This window comes from Rhinopithecus bieti, unplaced genomic scaffold, assembly GCF_001698545.2.
Source record: "Rhinopithecus bieti isolate Rb0 unplaced genomic scaffold, ASM169854v2 scaffold_12151, whole genome shotgun sequence".
Lineage (NCBI taxonomy): Eukaryota > Metazoa > Chordata > Mammalia > Primates > Cercopithecidae > Rhinopithecus > Rhinopithecus bieti.
This window is the reverse complement of record NW_016807233.1, coordinates 398442-420457: the sequence shown is the minus strand read 5'-3', so window position 1 is coordinate 420457 and position 22016 is coordinate 398442. Positions and strand designations below refer to the sequence as shown.

Genomic DNA, 22016 nt, shown 5'->3' with positions numbered 1-22016 from the left:
AATCTCTACGTATGGCTTCCCTTCCTCCGCTCTGGATTTCAGCCTACCCTGCACGCATTCGTTCAGCCATCACTTGTTGAGGGCCACTGTGTGTCAGGCCTGTTTCTCAGTGAACCCGCACACAACCCTTTGGTCCAAGGCTGTCGGAGAGGCTCGCCCAAGGTTATGAGCTTGTAAACAGAAGGACCTTATCTTTAGATTCATTGTGTAGGGCTCCTCCCACTTTACTAGTATTCACTTTTATTATCTCCTCTCTGTCCTTGACAAATCTACATGTTCTCTAAATTGATATGGTGCAATACTTCCTGCATTTTATCAAGGGAGGGGTGCAGTTTGCTTTGCTGTAACTTTTTTCTTTTTTTCCCTTGAGGCATTTGACCTGCGGTGTGTCTGGCCGAGCACTGCCATGGATTAAGTCAGTCCTGGGACCAAGCAGGTAGGATTCCCAGACATTGCTGAGCGGAAAGACAGCTCAGCTGGTTTCTTGCCCTGGCAGGGTCATAGCTGTGGGGACACTGGTGAGGGTACAGGCTCTGGAACTCGCTGTTGGGGGATCTGGAAGGAGAGCAGGCTCAGCTGAGTGCAGCCTGAAGGCCCGTGTCCTAGGGAAGCAGGTTGGATGAATGGATTTGAGTCAGAACAGAGCCATGTCATTTTTAGACCTTGAAGACTGTCCAGGGAGCGAGGCGATCTGAGCAGAAATGGGCTCTACTTGGCCTAGTTTTGCCAGTCCAGGCCTAGCTGCTGCCTGCTGCCTCTGTGTCCTGCCTCACTGAGCGTCTGTGCTTTCTTTAACACAGAGTTGATTTTGAAAGACGACTTAGCAATAAGCTGTTCCTTTTTTTTCCTGATGATTTTTAAATCACAACATAAATGCAAGGTGGGCAGGTGGGCTAGGGACAGTTACCTACCTCTTGGGAGGAGGTGGCAGATGTATTTGATGCTACTGCCCCTGCTGGCCACTTAGTGTCCTGGCCAGTGGGGCAAGGTCTAGGTCAAGAGTGGTGAACAGATCCCTACACCACTAACAGGTGGGAGTCCCTGGAAATGGGGATATTGTGAGTTAAGTCTATGAGAAATGTGTGTGGGTAGATATGAGGCTGTCCTGCCGAGGGGCTTGTAGAGAGCAGTCAGGATGCCCTGGCTACTCTGGTTTTGTCATTTATTATATGACATTGGCAACACAGGTGGTAACCTTTGATACGGTCACTTAGTAAAGCCAAACTTTAAAGAAATGGCAAATTCTCCATCTGTAGGTAACTTTCTAACTAATCACAGGGCAGCTAAAGGTGTTCTGAAATGAGATGGTCTATCACATAGGTGTGCTAGCAAAATAATGGCCCTGCAAAGAGGTCCACGTCTTCATCCCTGGAACCTGTGACTATGTTCGTTCACACGGAAACGCAGATTGAAATTGCAGATGAAATTAGGTTTGGTAATCAACTCACGTGAAATTAGGGAGGTTACCTTGGATTACCCAGGTAGGCCAATTAGAATCACGATGGTTCTTAAAAGTGGAGGAAGGAGGCAGAAGGACCTGAAGGATGACAGCGTATGGAGGACTCAACTGGCTGTTGCTGGCTTTGAATATGGAGAGGGTCAAAAGCCAAGGCATGAGGGTGGTCTCCAGAAGTCAGAAACGGAAAGAAAATGAATTCTCCCCTAATGCGTCCAAAAAGGAAGGTAGCCCAGCTGCTGTCTTGATTTTAGCCCCATGAGATCATGAGAAACTTCTGCCCTCCAGAACTATAAGATAATAAATTTGTGTTATTTTAAGCCACTGAGTTTGTGGTCATTTGTTACCATAGCCACAGGACACTAATACATTAATACAGTAGACAAGAGCATGAGCGCAGAAATCAGACAGGCCTGGGTTTACATCTTGGTTTTGTCTTAACCAGCTGCTTATTCTTGGGTAAAAAACACAGAACCTCTCTCAAGTTCCAATGAACATAATATTTTCTCTATTTTACTACTTTCGTGAGAGTTAAATGGGAAAATGTACATGTCAGAGAACAAATAAACAATTACAAAACAGTTACCATCATGTGCCACGTAACATTTCTGTCAATGACAGGATGTATGTACAATCGTGGACCCATTAAATTATAATATATTTGTATGTGCCTTTTGTGAGTGATGACACGTTTAGATAAACGAATACCATTGGGTTACAACTGCCTACAGTATTCAGTAGTGTAACATGCTGCACATGTTTGTGGCCCAGGTGTGTAGTCGGTTGTGTCATTGGGTAGGCTATAGTGTGTCCGGAATTGGCTCCTTCTGGTGGGTTCTTGGTCTTGCTGACTTCAAGAATGAAGCTGAGGACTCTGGCGGTGAGTGTTACAGTTCTTTAAAGATGGTGTGTCTGGAATTTGTTCCTTCAGATGTTCAGATGTGTAGGCAGTTTCTTCCTTCCGGTGGGTGTGTAGTCTCACTTGACTTCAAGAGTGAAGCCACAGACCTTCACAGGGAGTGTTACAGCTCTTTTTTTTTTTTTTTTTTTGAGACAAAGTCTCGCTCTGTCGCCTGGGCTGGAGTGCAGTGGCCGGATCTCAGCTCACTGCAAGCTCCGCCTCCCGGGTTTACGCCATTCTCCTGCCTCAGCCTCCCGAGTGGCTGGGACTACAGGCGCCCGCCACCTCGCCCGGCTAGTTTTTTGTATTTTTTAGTAGAGACGGGGTTTCACAGTGTTAGCCAGGATGGTCTCGATCTCCTGACCTCGTGATCCACCCGTCTCAGCCTCCCAAAGTGCTGGGATTACAGGCTTGAGCCACCGCGCCCGGCCGTTACAGCTCTTAAATGCCGCGTGTCCCGAGTTGTTTCTTCCTCCCAGTGGGTTGGTGGTCTGGCTGACTTCAGGAGTGAAGCTGTGGACCTTTGCAGTGTTAGTTACAGCTCTTAAAGATAGTGCAGACCCAAAGAATGAGCAGCAGCCAGACTTAGAGCAAAGAGTGAAAGAACAAAACCTCCACAGTCTGGAAGCGGACCCGGGCGGGTTGCCAAGGCTAGCCTGGGTGGCCTGCTTTTAGTCCCTTATTTGGCCCCACCCATATCCTGTTGATTGGTCCATTTTCAGAGAGCTGATTGGTCCATCTTACAGAGTGCTGATTGGTCCGTTTTACAGAATGCTGATTGGTCTGTTTTGACAGAGTGCTGATTGGTGTATTTACAAACCTTTGGCTAGATACAGAGTGCTGATTGGTGTATTTACAATCCTTTAGCTAGACAGAAAAGTTCTGGAAGTCCCCTACCCCATCCAGAAGCTCAGCCAGCTTCACCTCTCAATAGCAATAGGCTGTACCATCTACTCCAGGTGTGTAGTACGCTATGCAGTAGGCTATGTCACTTATGATGTTCACACAATGATGAAATTGCCTAAGGACGCATTTCTCAGAATGTATCCCCTTCGGTAAGCGACGCGTGACTGTATTTGCTAGTGGGAAAAGTCAGGGTTTTTTAACTGCTAGAAATGAGGAGTTCATGGTGATTATGATAGTTAAGCCTTAAAAACTGCCCTCTAGACAGGATGGGATGAGTCCATAAATGTACCCATTCTGTCAAAAGAAGGCTAGTTGTTCGTGGTCAGGAAACGACAGGCAGTTTTGATAATTCAAATGATGCTATAAATGGAAATTCAACTCTTTTCCAATCCCTCCTTTTGGGAAGACAAATTATCACATTTTCAGGTTGGCACTATCATCTTGGTTTCAGTTTATCATGGAATTAGAACAGTCAGTAAGAAATAGAAGCCTCATGACTAACCAATGGTAAGCAAATTAAATGTAAACCATATTACTATTGAGAGTTATTGTGATAATAAATAGTATCAGAATAAAGGAAATATCCTCCTTTAAGGTATAATATATGTAAATGTATAGAAATATCATAAATAATCACTTTGGAGTAGGAACTTATTATAGAAAGAGCATTGACAGACCTCTAGTGCTCTATTTTAAAACATAAAGTGAATTATAATTATCCTCAAAAAAGAAGGATACTTAAATGTAGAACAAAATATCTCTTACAACAAACGAATTGGTAGACTATTAACATACCAGTTTTTGTGCATGAACATACGTATCCTTCTTCTTAATCTGAAAAGTTTGTATTCACAAAGACATAGCTATGTTAACAATATATTGCTTCTAATTAAGCTAGGAAGATTAAATTTCCTGTTTAATTAGTTAGGATTTTCTTTCTTTTTCTTTTTTTTGGAGACAGAGTCTTGCTCTGTGGCCAGGCTGGAGTGCAATGGTGCGATCTTGGCTCACTGCAACCTCTTCCTCCCAGGTTCAAGCCATTCTCCTGCTTCAGTCTCCTGAGTACCTGGGACTACAGACGCGCGCCACCACTCCCAGCTAATTTTTTGTATTTTTAGTAGAGATGGAGTTTCACAATGTTGGCCAGGATAGTCTTGATCTCTTGACCTTGTGATCCACCCATCTTGGCCTCCCAAAGTGCTGAGATTACAGGCGTGAGCCACTGTGCCCATCCAGGATATTCCTATATCCTGAGTTTGATAAGCAGAAGAGCTGTCAAGATAGTTTTGCCTAATCAAAATCTGGAGAATGCCAAACAAACTCAATTATTTTTGTTATTTTCCCTTTTATACAGTGAAGTAGCCAATATTCACGTATATTAGTAGCTACTCAGGAAACCCCAAAGACATTTTAGATGTAAAAGACATCTTAGTTTATGATTCTAAATTTGGAGACTAAATCTGGGCAAAACAATATTAAAATGATTACTCAGGATAGATCGATTACAGAATAAGAAACAGTTGTTATATTGGTATCCACATTAGCAAGAGTGAAAATACACATTTAAAAATGAGCATGATGAAAGTTAACATAATAATAATTAAGAATTATAATTCTTTCTAAAGATGAATCTGTATTGCCTCATCTAATATAACCGAAGACACCTACTTCTGGTGCTGGCCAATGTGAATTAAGCCCAGTATAGCTTATTTTTACCACAGATTATAACTAAAAACTCCAGGCAAACACAGAAAGCAAATATCTGACGCTACCCAAAGCAATCTACAGATTCAATTCAATCACTGTCAATATACTAATGACATTCTTCACAGAAATAGAAAAAACAACCCTAAAATTGGTCTGGGACCACAAAAGACCCCAAATAGCTAAAGTAACATTGAGCCAAAGGAATAAAGCTGGAGGCATCACACTACCTAACTTCATAATATACTACAAAGCAATAGTAATAAAAACAGCATGGTATCGGTGTAGAAACAGACACATTGACCAATGGAACAGAATAGAGGACCCAGAAATAAATCCATGTATCTATAGCCAACTGATTTTTGACAAAGACATCAAGAACATACGTTGGGGAAAGGACGTATTCTTCAATACATGGTGCTGGGAAAGCGGAATAGCAATATGAAAAAGAATGAAACTAGACCCCTATCTCTCACCATATAAAAATCCAACTCAAAATAGATTAAAGATTTAAACATAAAACCAGAAATGATAAAACTGCTAGAAGAAAACAGCAGAAATACTTCAGGACATTAGTGTAGGCAATGATTTTATGGGTAAGACTTCAAAAGCACAGGCAACAAAACCAAAAATAGACAAATGGGACTATATCAAACCAAAAAGCTTCTGCACAGCAAAGAAAACAATCAACAGAGTGACAAGATGACCTGTTGAATGGGGGAAAATATTTGTAAACTATTCATCTGTCAAGGAACTAATTTCCAGAATATACAAGAAACTCAAACAACTCAACAGGAGAAAAACAAATAGTCTGATTAAAGAATGGGCGAAAGATCTGAATAAACATTTCTCAAAAGAAGATGTAGAAATGCCAACAAGATATGAAAACATGCTCAACATTAGCAGTCATTAGGGAAATGCAAATAAAAATCATAATGAGCTATCATCTCACCCCAGTTAGAATAGCTGTCATCAAAAAGACAAAAAATAATAGATCCTGGTAAGGGTCAGGAGAGAAGGGAACTCATATACTACTGGTGGGATGCAAATTAGTATAGTCACTATGGAAAACAGTATAAAGATATCCCAAAAAACTAGAAATAGAACTGCCGTATGATCCAGCAATCCTACTACTGGATATTTACCCAAAGGAAAAGATATCAGTATATCAAAGGGATACCTGCACTTTGCAATACTCTTTACAATAGCAAAGATATGAAATCAACCTAAGGCTCCACCAATGGAAGAATGGATAAAGGAAATTTGGTATATATATATGGTATATGGTATATATATAAATATATATGGTGTGTATATATACATATACACACACACTATTCATCAATTAAAAAGAATGAAATCACATCATTTGCAGCAACATGGATGGAACTGGAGGTCATTATATTAAGTGAAATAAGCCAGGCACAGAAAGACAAACTTTGAATGTTCTCACTCATTTGTGGGAACTAAAAAAAAATTGAGCTCATAAAAGCAGAGAGTAGAATTTTAGTTATTAGAGGATAAGAAGGGTAGGAAGGAAGGGATGATAGGGAGAGGCTGGCTAATGATGTAAAGTTACAGCTACGTGGGAAGTATAAATTCTAGTTTTCTGCAGCACTGTAGGATAAACATGGTTAACAGTAAGTTTTGTCCAAAAAGCTAGAAGCGAGGGTTTTGAATGTTCACAACACAAATTCATGATAAATGTTTGAGGTGATTGATATGTAAATTACCCTGAATTATTACCCTGAATAAATTACCCTGAATAAATTACCCTGAATCTATAAATACGTACAATTACTACATGTCAACTACAAAGAAAAAGAAAAAAAAAAGCAATTACCTGATGACTCTGAAAAGTAAAAATAAAAGGCAAATTCAGGAGAGGAGTCAAAGCCCGAAGAAGTGACCCATATGAGGTAAGCTCTCTATTGTCTTTCTTCTTTACACCTTTTTTTTTTTTTGAGACAGAGTCTCACTCTGTCCCCCAGGCCGGAGCGCAGTGGCACGCTCGGCTCACTGCAACCTCTGCCTCCCGGGTTCAAGCGATTCTCCTGCCTCAGCCTACTGGGATTACAGGCACCTGCCACCATGCCCAGCTGATTTTTGTATTTTTAGTAGAGACGGGGTTTCACCATATTGGTCAGGCTGGTCTTGAACTCCTGACCTCGTGATCCGCCTGCCTTGGCTTCCCAAAGTGCTGGGATTACAGGCATGAGCCACCGCGCCTGCCCTCTTTCACCTTTTTTCTTTGACCTGTGGGTGGTCCTAGTCATGGAACTATGCTTTAGCTGTGGACACCAAGAACCTGATGAAAAACCCCATTTTTCTAGTCACTGTCTGCTACTGAGCCCATCCAGTAATTTCTCTTTCAATTTCAGATGAGGGTATTTTTCAGTCCTAAACTTTCTATTTGCTGATAATGTCTAACTTTCTACTCATTTCAGTAGTGTTTACCTTTACTTTATGGAGTATAATTATAGTAGCTGCTTTAATGTATTTGTCTGATAATTCCAACATTTGGGTAATCTCAGGGTTGGCATCTGTTGATTGTGTTTTCCCTTGAGAATTGGCTACATTTTTCTGGTTCTTTGTATATTGAGTAAATATGCATTGTATCCTGGATAGCTTGAATATTACGTTGTAATATGACTCTGGGTCACATTAAAATCTTCTGAAGAATGTTGATTTTTTTTTTTTATTCTTATCATCGTTATTTAAGCACTCAGTCAACCTGGTTACATTCAGACCACAAGTTTTTTCTCACCTTCTCTGGCCGTAGTTTCAAGGTCAGTTCAGTTTTCAACATCAGAATTATCTATATATTCCCAGCTCCCAAGAGGTCCCTTGTCTGTTCTTCTCTCCTGAAAAATAAATTTCTATCAGAGTTCCAGCTGCTGCCATTGCTGCCATACAGTTCTATGCAAATGGAGCTCTATTTAGGGTAAAGCAGTAAGAGAAAGGAGAAAGAAAAAATCACTCTTTGGAACACAGAGGTCTCTTTTTCCAGTTTCTCCTCCCTGCCAGAAAGACAAAGCTGTCAATATTGTTTCCAGATTGTTCCACACTACAGCCACACCTTGGGAAATGGTCAAAAGAGAAAAATTGAAAGGGGAAACCATATGGAGATTCATCCTCCACTCTTAGGCTTTTTTTGATTTTTTTCGCCTGTAGAGATGGGGTCTTACTTACTATATTGCCTAGGCTAGTCTCAAACTCCTGGGCTCAAGTGATCCTCCTGCCTTGGCCTCCCAAAGTGCTAGGATTACAGTCATGAGTCGCCATACCTGGCCCAAATTCAATTTAGTTGAACACATTTTTGTAATCTAAAAATGTATAAAAGCAATGTTAGTTTAAGACCAGGGGAAATTAATACAGGAAATTTAAGAAGTTCAGATTAAGCTTTCTATGAGGAAGTAAATAAAGTAAATGTACATAAATTAGAATATTATACTACTAATGTTTTTATACTGTTATTAAACCAAAGAGAAGGCAGATTATCAAAATGGTTTATTTTTGTTTTGAGACAGAGTCTTACTGTATTGCCCAGGCCGGAGTACAGTGGTGTGATCATTACTCACTGCAGCCTTGCACTCCTGTGCTCGATGGATCCTCCTGTCTCAGCATCCCGTGTAACTGGGACTACAGGCAAGTGCCACCTTGCCTGGCTAACTTTTTGCAGAGACAAGGTCTCACTATATTGCCCAATCTGGCCTTGAACTTGTGGCCTCAAGTGATCCTTCCTCCTTGGCCTCCCAAAGTTCTGGGATCACAGGTGTAAGCCACCATATCTGGCCTCAAAATGGTCTAATTTTGAATGATTCATTTTGATTAAACATTGTTTAATTGTTTGAGAAATTTCTGTCTATACGGATATAAGTGTATAGCTCTCTCTCTTTAAATTGTTAACAGTGGTGATTCAGCTGTGTCCCTCCTTATGAGCCAAATATGATTAGCCAAGGCTATTAAATCAACTCTAGCTAAACCTTTCTTTTTGCTTTCAGAACTGCAGTCTCAGTAAGAATGTTTTGCTTAAAAGAACCAAAACATTTGAAGCATTAGGAGTTCATTTTTTTTCCTTTTGGATTTATTCTATTTAAAATTTATTTAAGTGCTTACAAGTTTGTATAAAGCATTTATTACACGAAACTTTGTAATCTGATGTGTTAATTTTCTTCTATTTAGTGTTAACTGTCTGAACTAGATAATTCTAGAGTTTGCAGCTAATGGCCATTACAGAATTGAAATAGTTTCTTAAGGAGTGGTGGGGGTGGCGTTAACCATTTCAAACTCAGCTGTCCTAGGCTGAGCACATCAGGGACATAGAAGCGTTTCCCTCTACAGCCTGAGTCCTGGGAAATGTGGCAATTTTTCATCTTCTGACATATCACAGACACACCAAAAACAAACTGAGACTGGAACCTCAGAGGACAAAACTCTAGAGTGGGTGTAGTATATACTGCTCGGGTGATGGGTGCACCAAAATCTCACAAATCACCACTAAAGAACGTACTCATGTAACCGAACACCAGCTGTTCCCCAATAACCAATGGAAACACAAAATTGAAAAAAAATAAAGTCTCACAGGAGACTACTGATCAGTTACAACACAAGGCATGAGCTATGGTACTTGGACAGCTTAGCTTCAACACAACAAACTGTAGTTTCAGTGAGAAGTCCAGGAGCACTCTGAGCTCAGTTGCCTCTGCAAGGCACCCAGGCTGCAGGAGAGTTGGAAGACCAAGCCTCAGCACTTGAGGGCTCCAGGAGCTGTGCTTTTCTGCTTTATAAGTTCCGGCTGGACAATGTCAGTGGACTCACCAGACCATCCAAGAATAAAACAAAGACCACCAGTGCTAAATAATACAAAGCCATCTTTATTATTTTGACAGGGAAAGGAACATATGCCAGTGAAGAAATTTACTGAGTGGTGTAATGATTAATTTTATGTGTCTACTTGCCTAGGCCATGGTGCCCTGTTCTTTGTTTCAACAATATAAATATTTTTTTTAGACGTCATTAACATTTAAGTCAACAGATTTTGAGTTAAGCAGAATCTATAATGTGGGTGGGCCTCCGCCAATCAGCTGAAGGCCTTAAGAGAAAAAGACTGACCTCCCCTGAGCAAGAAGAAATTCTGCTGCCAGATTGCTTTTATTTATTTATTTATTTATCTATTTATTTATTTATTTATTTATTTTTTGAGACAGGGTCTTGCTCTGTCACCTAGGCTTGGAGTGCAGTGGTGTGATCATGGCTCACTGGAGCCTCAACCTTCTGGGCTAAAGCAATCCTCCAACCTCAGCCCCCTGAGTAGCTGGGACTACAGGCATGTGCCACCATGTCCAGCTAATTTTTAATTTTTTTTGTAGAGATGGGGTCTTGCTGCATTGCCCAGGCTGGTGTCAAACTCCTGAGCTCAAGTGTTCTTCCCAACTTAGCCTTCCAAAGTGCTGGAATTACAGGCATGAGCCACCATGCCCAGCCCAGACTGCCTTTCAATGCAACTCTTCCCTGGGTCTCTACTCTTGATGGCCAGCCCTGCAGATTTTGGACTTGCCAGCCCCTGAAATAGTGTGACTCAATCCTTAAAATCTGTCTCTCTCATTCTCTTCACATCCTATTGTTTCTGTTTCTCTGGAGGACCTTGGATAATACAACTAGTGTGCTGAACAGAAAACTCTGGGGATTTTAACTGCAAGAATGGGGAAGTTCAGAGTGATTATGCTAATTAAGCACTGACTTTTGTCTTCTAGACAGGATGAAATTATTCCATGGGTCTATATGCAGTCTGTCAAAATAATTCCCACTGCTCATTGATCAGGAAATTGTCTTCCGTGAAGTCCAATGGGTTCTGACATCCCAGGTCCCAGATGCTCATACTGCAGCTGGTTGGAGCCAGCCGAGATAAAGCACAACATTCATTTTGATAATGACTTGGCAAGTGCTGCTGTAAGTGGGAAGATTTTCTTTCCTCTAATTTCCTACCAAGATTTTCTTCTGACTAATGAATACTCAGCATACATGAGTTCTCAATAAAAATTGTGTTTTCTTTTTTCCTTTAAGATTCAATAGCTATAAATTGCCACACCAAGGAAATACAGCTAGAGCAAAAGGAAGGCAAAAAGTAAACATTAAAGAAATGAAATAAGATTTTTCTCTCTTCTCCATCAGTGCACTGATGTATTTTAATGTCAGCCATGGCCAGAGACCGTTGAGACATGAAGGGTTAGAATATGAGCCTTGTTCATACTTTCTGAATCCTCCATCGAGAAACCTGAGTGTTAGGGACTGACTTGTGCCCTCTGCCCCAAATTCTTATGTTGAATCCCTAACCCCCAATGTGACTGTATTTGGAGGTAGGGCTTATCAGGGGGTAATAAAAGATAAATGAGATCAGAAAGATGAGACTCTAATAGGATTGGTGTCCCTATAAGAAGAGGAAAAGGCATCAGAGACCTCTATCTCTTTCTGCTGTGTAAAAGGCCATGTGAAGACTCAGCAAGAAGGTGGCCGTCTGAAAGTCAGGAAGAGAGCCCTTGCTGGGAACCAAATTTGCCAGCACTTTGATCTTGGACTTTAGTCTTCAGAACTGTGAGAAAATAAATGCCTGTTGTTTAAGTCACCCAGCATGTGGAATTTTGCTATGGCAGCCCATGCAGACTAAGATGCTGAGACAGTCTCTCCTTTGGACCACTGATGGAGGGGAGTCAGCTTGCCTTCTCTGATCTAATAGTTTTGCTCAGTGGAAGGTGAAACCAGGCCAAAGACATATTGACTCCATCCTTTACTTGTGTTTTCTTGTAAAATGTAGAGTCTGCCACGCCCTGGCTTTAAGTCTTTTGGGGTTTTCTCAGTGGCTGCATGATCACATTCTAATTCTTCAGAAAGTCATTCACAAATCTTCACATTATGTGGCCAGGCGTGGTGGCTCACACCTGTAATCCCAGCACTTTGGGTGGCTAAGGTGTCAGAATCCCTTGAGGCTGGGAGTTCAAGACTAGTCTGGCCAACATGATGAAACCCTGTCTCTACTAAAAATACAAAAATTAGCCAGTGTGGTGGTGCACGCCTGTAGTCCAAGCTATTTGGGAGGCCGAGGCATGAGAATTGCTTGAACCTGGGACACGGAGGTTGCAGTGAACCAAGATCTCACCACTTCACTCCAGCCTGGATGGCAAAGTAAGATTCTGTCTCAATTAAAAAAAAAAAAAAAAAAAAAAAGGCCTTCACATTAAAGCCCCAAGCTCCTTCTCTTCCCACATCACTTTCCACTCTATGTCCTCTGTCTTCTAGTACATGGGCCCTGTATTAATCCATTTTCATGCTGCTATGAAGAAATACTCGAGGCTAGGTAATTTATAAAGGAAAGAGGTTTAATTGACTCAAAAGTTCCACAGGGCTGGGGAGGACTCAAGAAACTAACAATCATTGTGGAAGGGGAAGCAAACTTGTCCTTCTTCACTTGGCTGCAGGAAGGAGAGTCCTGAGCAAAAGGGTTTTGGAAAAGCTCCTTGTAAACGTTCAGATCTCGTGAGAACTCACTTATCACAAGAACAGCATGAGGGTAACCGCCCCATGATTTAATTACCTCCCACAAGGTCCCTCCACCAACACGTGTGAGTTACAACACGTGTGATTACAATTCAAGATGAGATTTGGGTGGGGACAGAGCCAGACCATATAAGGCCCTGTGTAGCTGGCAGAATAATGTTCCCCCAAGATACTTGCCCTCTGATCCCTAACACCTGTGAATATGGCACTTTACATGGCAAAAGCGTTGCAGACCTTAGAATGGGGAGGTTATCCTGGCTGATTCAGGTGGGTCCAATATACTCACATGCACTCTTAAAGATGAAAGAGGGAGGCAGACAAGCCATGGAGAGTGGAAGAGGCGGGAGAGAGTCACAGTGCAAGAGGGTGCTGGCTGTCAGGATAAGATGAGCCATGAGCCAGGGAGGGCAGGCGGCCTCCAGATGCTGAGGGCAACCCCTGTCCAACAGCCAGCAAGGAAACAAGGACTTCATGCCTACAACCTCACACAGCTGAATTCTGTCAGCAGCCCCCATGAGCCTGGATGTGGATCCTCCCCCAGAACTCAGCCCTGATGATACCTTGGTTTTGGCTTTGAGAGACAAAGCACAGAAGCCAGCAGAGCCCGTGAGATTTCTGACCTCCCTTGGGAAGTGTAAGATAATACACTTGTATCGTTTTAAACGATGTTAGTCGCAGTTGATTCCAGAAGCCACAGGAAACATTGCCCCCACACATGTCCTCATTTGCATGCTTTCTTGCGTGCTGCTGCTGGGAAAACCTGTGCTTCAGCTCGCCACTAAGTTAAAATCTCACCTGTCCTGGAAGGCCCAGCTTCCACGGCCACCCTGAGCAGCACTGCCCTGCCCTTAATGACAGAACAGAATGAATCCCCTTCTTCTCTGTGCTTGGAGAATTTTGCTTCTATCTCAACATAGTGCATGCGGTGAGTGGTTAGCATCTACGCGATGGTCGCCTTTTGCTGCAGTCTGACTCTTGTCCCTAGCCCAGTGCCTGATAGTCTGCCTGTCAATCAAATATTTATTTATTCTATGTTGTGCCACACAATGTGTCATAGGTACTAGGTATACAGGGATGCCTAAGTCAGACCCAGGGCCCTTCATTCTCTCATAGACCTTCTAGGCTACACATATTCAGGGCCTCATAAACATCTGCTAACTTAATTGAACCAAGGCCTCCTAGAGACAAGCCACAATCACCAGGAAGCAGGATTGGCCTGGTCTCTCTGTCAGGGCAGCCTCATGTATATGCACACATGACTCTTCCTCCCACAGCATAGACCATCTGCCATCTGCAGGAAGGTGTGGGGCACCAGGAATGCTCATCACAGGGTTGTGTTTGCTTCAGCCATGATTTGCCTGGGGCACAATAGAGTGCCGCTTTCCTTTTTCTCCTCAAACTTCCTTTTTATAAGGAGACTGCAATAATATTTACACACATAGTTTCCAAAAGGCTTTTTTCACATTCGCAATGACATTTAATTCTTACAACAAACCTAGGATACACACAGAAGTAAAGCAAAGAAAACATTTGATTGATGACAATTGTATAGCTGTTTTATTTAGTCTTTCCTGCTCTAAAGTCCCTAGTTATATAACTACAGGTTCATCAGGGTCTGGTAATGGTTTAGCCTTTTTCTTTCATACAGGCATTTACAAGAAATAGCTGAAGCTAAGTTTTGCTTATGTTGGGAAATCAAGCAAGATCTGCATCTCTTACAAGGCCTAACTGGCTTAGTCTGTGTTAGCTCAGTAGTGTACCCGACCACTTCTGGCTTGGAGCTGTTTGGATCGGTGTTTTCACAAATAAACTCTAAACTTTTATGGTGCCTCCGTTTACCATTTAACAGAGAGGCCTCAGAAGAAATCCACCCTGCCGACCCCTCAGTCACAGACTTCTAGCCTCCAGAACTATGGGCGGATAAATGCCTGTTACTTAAGCTGCCCAGTCTGTGGGTCTTACGGCAGCCCAAGCACATGAATCCACTTACCTGTGGCCTTACTTAAGTTCCCTCCCATCCCTGGCCTCCCTGACCCCCACGATCTACTTTAATCTCTGTGACCACGTCCCCATCTGCACAGTGCAAGTTGGGGGCCAGGCTGGCTCAGCAGGGCCTTGAGCTGGCATGGGGTAACCCCAAGGCTGAAGATTCACCAGTGATAAACAGAGACACAGAGAGACATATGTCGGGCTGAGCTGGAAGCTGGATGGGAGAGTCAGGGGCTCAGTGCCAGAGAAGAGGCAGGAAGGGTCTCCTGTGCAGCAGGCGTCAAGGAATGGATAGAAGCCTCAGCATGTGGACAACAGACATGAATTGGAAGCTCCTGGAGGGACAACAGACATGAATTGGAAGCTCCTGGAGGGACAACAGACATGAATTGGAAGCTCCCTACAGGGAAAGAAGCTGAGGTTTCCAGCTGCTTCTCCCGATGGTTATCTCTGTGTGCAGTTGACCTTGCTGGCCAGAGGTGAGGCAGTTGGGCTGGGAAAGCTGGGAGGAGAACCCCCCAGCTGCAGGGACATCTTTCCTCATGCTCTTCAGAGTCATGATTCACACACTTCTCCCCCTTCTTCTTCTGGGAGCCTTCTACAGGCTGAGAATGCTTTTTCCTTAAGGACCTCCAAGATGCACCCTTTGTGTCCCAGCGTCCACCACTGTGCCGGACACAGTAACTCCCCTGTAGACGCAGGTTGAACAAAAGGATCAATTAGGAAATCAGTTTGTAACTGCCACTTTCCTTTCAGTTTTACAACTTTTATCTGCAAGGCACAATAGGCTTGGTGGAATGACTGGCCAAGATGGCAAACCAGGAGGAATTTGCAGCAGAGATTTTTACCCTCATTTTGGATTTGGTGGGGTCAGGTCACCTGAGGGTGATTCTGGAGGATGGCCGATAAAACATTCTTGGTTCCAAAGTTTTCAAGAGCTCTGGAGGCAGGTCAGGCATGAAAACTGTGAAAATGATGGCTTGTCCTATAGAACTCTATAAGGAAGAATGGGGCTGAGTAAATTATTGAATAGCAACTTTTTCTTTCCTTTCCTTTCCTTTTTTTTAACCAGTGGGAAGCTGAACATCTCAGAACATCTATTATTATCACTAAAAAAATAGATGTCATAAAATTTATAGCGCTACATTTAGAGATTGGAAGATCTAGGCATTAAACACTTAAACCATTTTCTGATGCTATAAAATAAGATTAATGATGTGTCTTTTTTAATGATCCCTTTTCTAAGATTAAAATCTTTGATGTGGAAAATGTTCATTGCTGTTGCTATTTCGAGGCCTGGGTGAATTACCTTACCTTCTCTGACTGTGACAGACCCCTGTGCCCACTGCAAAGTTCTACCTTCCCATTTATTGGGTTTCCTAGGTTTTCTAAATTTATTGATTTAACTCTAGTGGTTCAATTTATTCCAGAAATTTATTCACTAACTGCATGGCACTGTACTTTCTCATACAAGGGAGTTCTTTTATGGTTGACAGTGGAATTATTGTCAGTCATCAATAGGAATACATGAGCATGTCCTGTTTATAGTTCTGCAGGTAGAACTTGGGTAATATGAGGGATCCTGACTTGTTTGCATGAGGCTCCCAATGAGGATGTATTGTTGAAATTTTAATTGTCATTCAGTGGATAAGCAAGAAATAATAGTTCAGAGCATCGTTCCCCAGAGTCCTTTCATTGTGACCAGGGTTTAAAGTAAGTGGCAAAGTAAACAAAAATACCACCCCCCAAATATGGAGCAACCCTCCCCACCCCAAACTACCCCCACCCTGACTCTTGGAGCTTCACTGTGGCTGCAGGCTGCTGTCCCTGGCAGTGCTGCAGCCGTAGACACTGCCTGCTCATGGGACAGACCTGTCTTGTGTCTCAGCACACAGCCTAATGTGCTACTCCTTCTGCAACTATCACTCTAGTTTCAACATAGCTCTTCCATATTTTAGCCCAAATGGCTGATGCTGGTTGTATTCAGTGATGGGAGGCAGAAACTAGAGAACAAAAAGAAGAGCTGCTGCTGCTTCCTATTTTCTCCCTCCTCAGCCAAGCATGATGCAGAAGGTCAGCTCTTAGAGGAGGAGCAAGCAGGCCAGGACTGCTTCAGCATCCACTTGTGCACAACTTAACACTCACATGGTAACACCATGCGAAGTTCGCGGACATAAAAACAAATGACGTCGGGTCCTCTTCCCCAGATGAGATGAGTAGCGTGCAGACCAAAGGACAGCAGCCCCCGCAGTGCAGCGTGCTGTGTACTGCTGCAGAAGGAGGGACAGACATGCCTGAGGACGAAGCCACTAACTGGGGAGCGGGGGAGAGAGAAAAGGGGGCATGGGATGTGGGTTTTGATGGCTGAACAGGAGTTTCCTAGGAACCTGGGGAAGGGAAGAGTGGACAGGGCAGAAATAAATAATGCCAGAGTTCTGTGTCACAAACGGTGGACTGTCAGTACGGCTGGTGGGAGGGGCCGTGCAGCACCCAGTCAGCAGTAGGGCTGGGTGGGTAGCTCAGGGCCACTATGAATGGGCTTTCTAGTGTGTATGGCTCTGGCCAGCCACAGTCATGGTTTTCAAGCAAGGACTTGATTTAAATAGATCAGATTCTTCTAACGTGGAGCTCAGGAGGAAGTCCAGGCATAGGGTGGCTACCAAGCGCCTGCCAGATATGGTGAGGCCTGGACTGGGGAGGACGGAGAAGCTGGACCCAAAAGACATGCTTAGGGAGAAGCGACTGCGATTTGTGAGGGAGTGAGATGGGAGACCCACAGCTTCTGACGGGAGTGTCGAGTGGACGGTGACACCATGCACCCAGAAAGGCAGTCAGAGGAGGTCCAGCAGGTTGGTGGGGAAGCTGGTAGAACGTCCCTCGAGGCATCTGCCTGCCTTCTCTCTTTTTCGCCCCTTGCCCTGCCCTTGTCAGTCTTGTGAGCCTTGGTGAGCGTCGGGGAACCTCACTGGGAGAGGCAGAGCCATGGCCCAAGCTGTGCCCAGCTTGGAGGGGGTGCACAGGAGGAGTGTGGCCTGGAGAAGCCTGCCCACGCCTCCTTCTGTGGGGGCCAGCGGTGGCTTGGGCTGGTGCTCCCACGCTTGTGCATTCTATTAGCCTGTGCTAGTCCACAGGCCAGCGGCTGGGTCTCATCCGAGCAAGGAAATGTGGAGCTTCCCGCTTTCCTCTTGCTTTTCTTTAGACAAGGTATATGGTGAACTCATTCCTTCCCCAGCTGCTTCTGAGGGGTGTGGCAAAGCACAAAGTGCTGAGATCTTCTGGTTCAGGGAGAGAGGGATCTAGTGCCTGAAAAACGTGACAAGAACACTTGGCTTTTCTGAAAACGCTCATCATTCTTTCCTAGCATAGCAGTTATTTTCTGCCCCCTGGGCTTTGGCGACAGTGTTGTCTGGTTCCACAGATGTCAAAAACTCAAGTTTATGCAAAGACTTTCACTTCTCAGGCTCCAAAGGCCTCCACAAGCTACCCCCATCTGTGTTCATGGACTTGAATTTCATGTTGTCAAATGAGTGTCAGGTAGTGGCAGAAATAACGCATGTATCACACATTTATTGATTTATTTCCCGTGGATTTATTTTACTTTAGAACACCATTACCCAAAGCAGAACTCCTGAAATGCTAGTCCTACAACATAATCTTTGAAAATGGATTTCATTTTCAGATGCTTGGGAAATATTGCATTCCCTGTGCTCCTGTTGCACATCAATTCTCAACTCACAATAAAGGCTCTGAGAAGGCCTGCATTATAAAACTGTGCAGACAGGGTCTCCCCAAGTTGTCACACATGAGATCCTGGACTCCGCTTAGTGGTTTTTGTTTTTTTCTAAATGCGTTTTGAACAGCCAGGGTACAGATTTCCGTGAAGACCACCCTAGGATACACAAACCATGAAAGCCTTTCTAAGTCATGTTGTTGAGTCTGTAAAAGCGGAGGAAATTTGGGAAATGGGCAGCAGGCTTTTCCTGGCCCTCAAGAGAGGATCTCACTCCTTTTTGCATTGATCTCCCTTTTCCATTTTTACTTTGCCTCTAATTAATTTTTCTTATTGCTCTTCACCCCATTTCTTGGTGTTTTGCCTCAGATGAAAGTAGGGTAATTAGTTCCTTATCTCTGTTTTAAAGGAATTTCATCTGGCTTCCAGCTCAGGGGCTAATTATGGCTTTATGGATTTCCTTCTTTGAAATACATCTATGCTAAATACTGCCAGCTTCTCATTCACTTCAAGCTAAAGTGGGAAGCTCTGTAGGCCTAAATCTCTCCCTTCACTTTAGATTCATACTGTTAATGATAGAAAGGGGGAGAGGAGGCTGGGTGTGGTGGCTCATGCCTGTAATCCCAGCACTTCGGGAGGCCAAGGTGGGCAGATCACTTGAGGCCAGGAGTTCAAGACCAGCCTGGTCAATGTGGCAAAACCCCATTTCTACAGAAAACAGGCAAAAATTAGCCAGGTGTGGTGGCACACACCAGTCATCCCAGCTACTCGGGAGGCTGAGGTGGGAGGATTGCTTGTGCCCAGGAGGTGGAGGCTGTAGTCTGCTGAGATCGTGCCACTGCACTCCAGCTTGGGTGATGGAGCGAGACTCTGTCTCAAAACAAAACAAAACAAAACCAACAAAGTCCTAAGTCAGTCCAAAAAGTGGGAGAGGAATTAGGTGGACTAACAAAGTAATATGTACATGTTAAAACTTCAGGCTATTTCTGTTTGTCAGGAGATTGCTTTACCTGGGTCAATTATTTGGTTCCTCTGTGGCTCAGTTTTCTCATCAGTAAAATGGAAGAATAACAGTATGTAACTCACAAAATTGTAGCCAGAAAGAAATGTCAAACATTTAGAATAATGATTGGCACAGAGCTTTAATAATAATAACAACAACAAGGCCGGGTGCTGTGGCTCACGCCTGTAATCCCAGCACTTTGGAAGGCCGAGGCAGGTGGATCACGAGGTTAGGAGATCGAGACTATCCTGGCTAACATGGTGAAACCCCGTCTCTACTAAAAAAAAAAAAAAAAAAAAAAAAAATTTAGCCGAGCATGGTAGCAGGCACCTGTAGTCCCAGCTACTCGGGAGACTGAGACAGGATAATGGCGTGAACCCGGGAGGCAGAGCTTGGCAGTGAGCCAAGATTGCGCCACTGCAGTCCAGCCTGGGCGACAAAGTGAGACTCTGTCTCAAAAAAACAACAACAACAACAACAAAAAAAATACAAAACAAAAAACCAAAACAAAACAATAATAATACATAATATTACTCTAAAGAGATACTTAAATGAGTTTTTCTAAATTTACATCTAATTCTTTTTCCCAGGCTTTACTCAATAAAATCAATCGTGATAAATCCTGGAAAACAGAGCCTTAACATCACAGTGTTATTAATTCACCAAGCATTGCTAGCACTTTTTACTTTATTCTGGAGATCCAAAAATGCTTCTGGTCTGGACACTCGAATAGCAGAGTGAGCGAGAGGTCCTGGGGGGAATTTGGAGGTCGGAGTCCTGGTTCCCAGTCCCCCACTTCCTAGTGATGGGCTCCTGGGTCACTACCGAATGACCAGCGCTAACGTGCACTGAGGGCTTACCAGGTGCCGAGCAAAGTTCAAAGCACCTTTCCTGCATCTCCATTGTGGACATGGGACAGTGAGGTGACAAGAGGCGCTCAGTCACCAGCGAACCTCAATTTCATCTGTGAAATAATAACACCTCCCATTCATCCCTCCCGGTGGGATTATCAGAAGCTTGAATGACACTGAGTGTCTAGAAAGTACTTTGAAGGCTGTAGTGTTCTGGTGGATGAATATAGGAGGTCCTCAAGTTTTCACTGAAAAGCTTCTGGTTGATGCGTGATTTCTCCCCTTTGCAGGAAGCCGACAAGAAGCATGTTGCTGAGTGATCTTGGGTTTCCGTCCTCCATGCCCGTGGATCCACGCGTGGGCCCAGCCAGCAAGGAGAAGTCTAACAGGCAGGAGGAGGGGAGACACAAAGAGCCCCCGCAGTAAGTCACAAGAAACTGCCTGCACTCTGACTTTCTTAGCTTCCTCAGCATTTTGTATGGGGCTCCCATTGACCGATGTGGGGGCTAGAACTGGAAGGAAAGGTCCCTCTCCTCCCATCTGGAGGTGTTGAAGTAGCACTGGGTAAAGCCCAGGGTGGTACCTCTGGGGCTACGGCAGGACAGAGGTGTTTAGTGGGCTGGAAGCCCCCGTCCCTAACAAAACATCTCTGACCTGGTTTAAGACATTAGAGGTCCACACACATTTCATTTGCAAAAGGAGTTTCTAACTCTTAAAAAGATAGAAAATCACCAATGAAGTCCAACCCTTAGTGAGAATCAACTGACCTTTCCTCTGCACTCCATCACATTTTTTTAATTTTTTTTTTTTGGAGACAGGGTCTTGCTCAGTTGTCCAGGCTGGAGGGCAGTGACATGATCATAGCTGACTGCAGCCTTGATCTCCTGGGCTCAAGTGATCTCATCTCAGCCTCCCGAGTAGCTGGGACCACAGATGTGTGCCACCAATTAGGTGTGCAGCTAATTTTATTATTTTTATTTTTTAATAGATATAAGGTCTTGTGTTGTTCAGGCTAGTCTCGAACTCCTGAGATCAAGGAATCTTCCCGCCTTGGCCTCTGAAAGCGCTAGGATTGCAGGCACAAGACATCTTTACATTTTGTGGAGGTTCTGTTTGCTTCTGCACTTTGGTCCAATCCTAGCATGGTCAGTTATCACCAAGTTGGTGTCTCTTATGCCACTGCATGTTCCCGAAGGAGAAATAGTTTATTTTTCCTTGTGCCCCACCTCAAAGGATGATCAACATATTAAGCTGACACTCCAGAATGTATAGGCTTCCGATCAATGCGCTGTCTTGCAAATGGTCCCAGAACTACCCTCTCTTCAATATGCCTCTTTTGACAGAGCTCAAGGTACAGGAAAATCTCCTCAAATGCAGAAAAGTCTTTGAGTGTGAATTTAATTTTCAGTGCATCAAAAAATCGTTTAGCACTAGGAAGATTGTCTCTCTGACGGGAACGGTGTGTGCCTTTAAAGAATGAGTTCCTTGAGAGGGTAGGAAATGATTCTGAAGGCTTCTTAACATGAAATGCTGCTATGCTGGTTGAAAAAAAAAATCAGTTCTGTTATTTCAGAATTCTACTTTCTGCTTCCTTCCCAGTCGTACAAGCTACATGACATTGAACTCTGTGTGCTAGGCAGTTCTGCAAAGGGACAGGCAGTCCTTGGGTCTGGGTTGAAAACAAGAGCTTAAGTCCAGTGTCTCCAAGCACTGGTTAGCTGCATGCAACATGGCATGTCCACAGGTGCTGCATCCTGAAGAAGTCAGGATCACCACCAACAGATAGAAAGAGACCCTGGATGTGATGGCTCGTGCCTGTAATCCCAGTACTTTGGGAGGGATTGCCCGAGTCCAAGAGTTCAAGACCAGCTTGGACAACACAGAAAGACCCCTGTCTATACAAAAAAAAAAAAAAAAAAAAA

At 43.7% G+C, this 22016-nt stretch overlaps 1 protein-coding gene across 2 annotated transcripts in view; it reads left to right on the top strand.

Moving 5' to 3' along the window:
• Positions 1-369: 369 nt before the first annotated feature.
• The window catches only part of B3GALT5 (beta-1,3-galactosyltransferase 5), an 82660-nt gene continuing 61013 nt past the window's right edge, over positions 370-22016 (top strand). For both annotated transcript variants that reach the window (XM_017880690.1, XM_017880688.1), the window contains exons 1-2: positions 370-436; positions 20385-20516. The gene's annotated coding sequence lies outside the window, so the exon portion shown is untranslated. The remainder of the gene's footprint in view (positions 437-20384; positions 20517-22016) is intronic.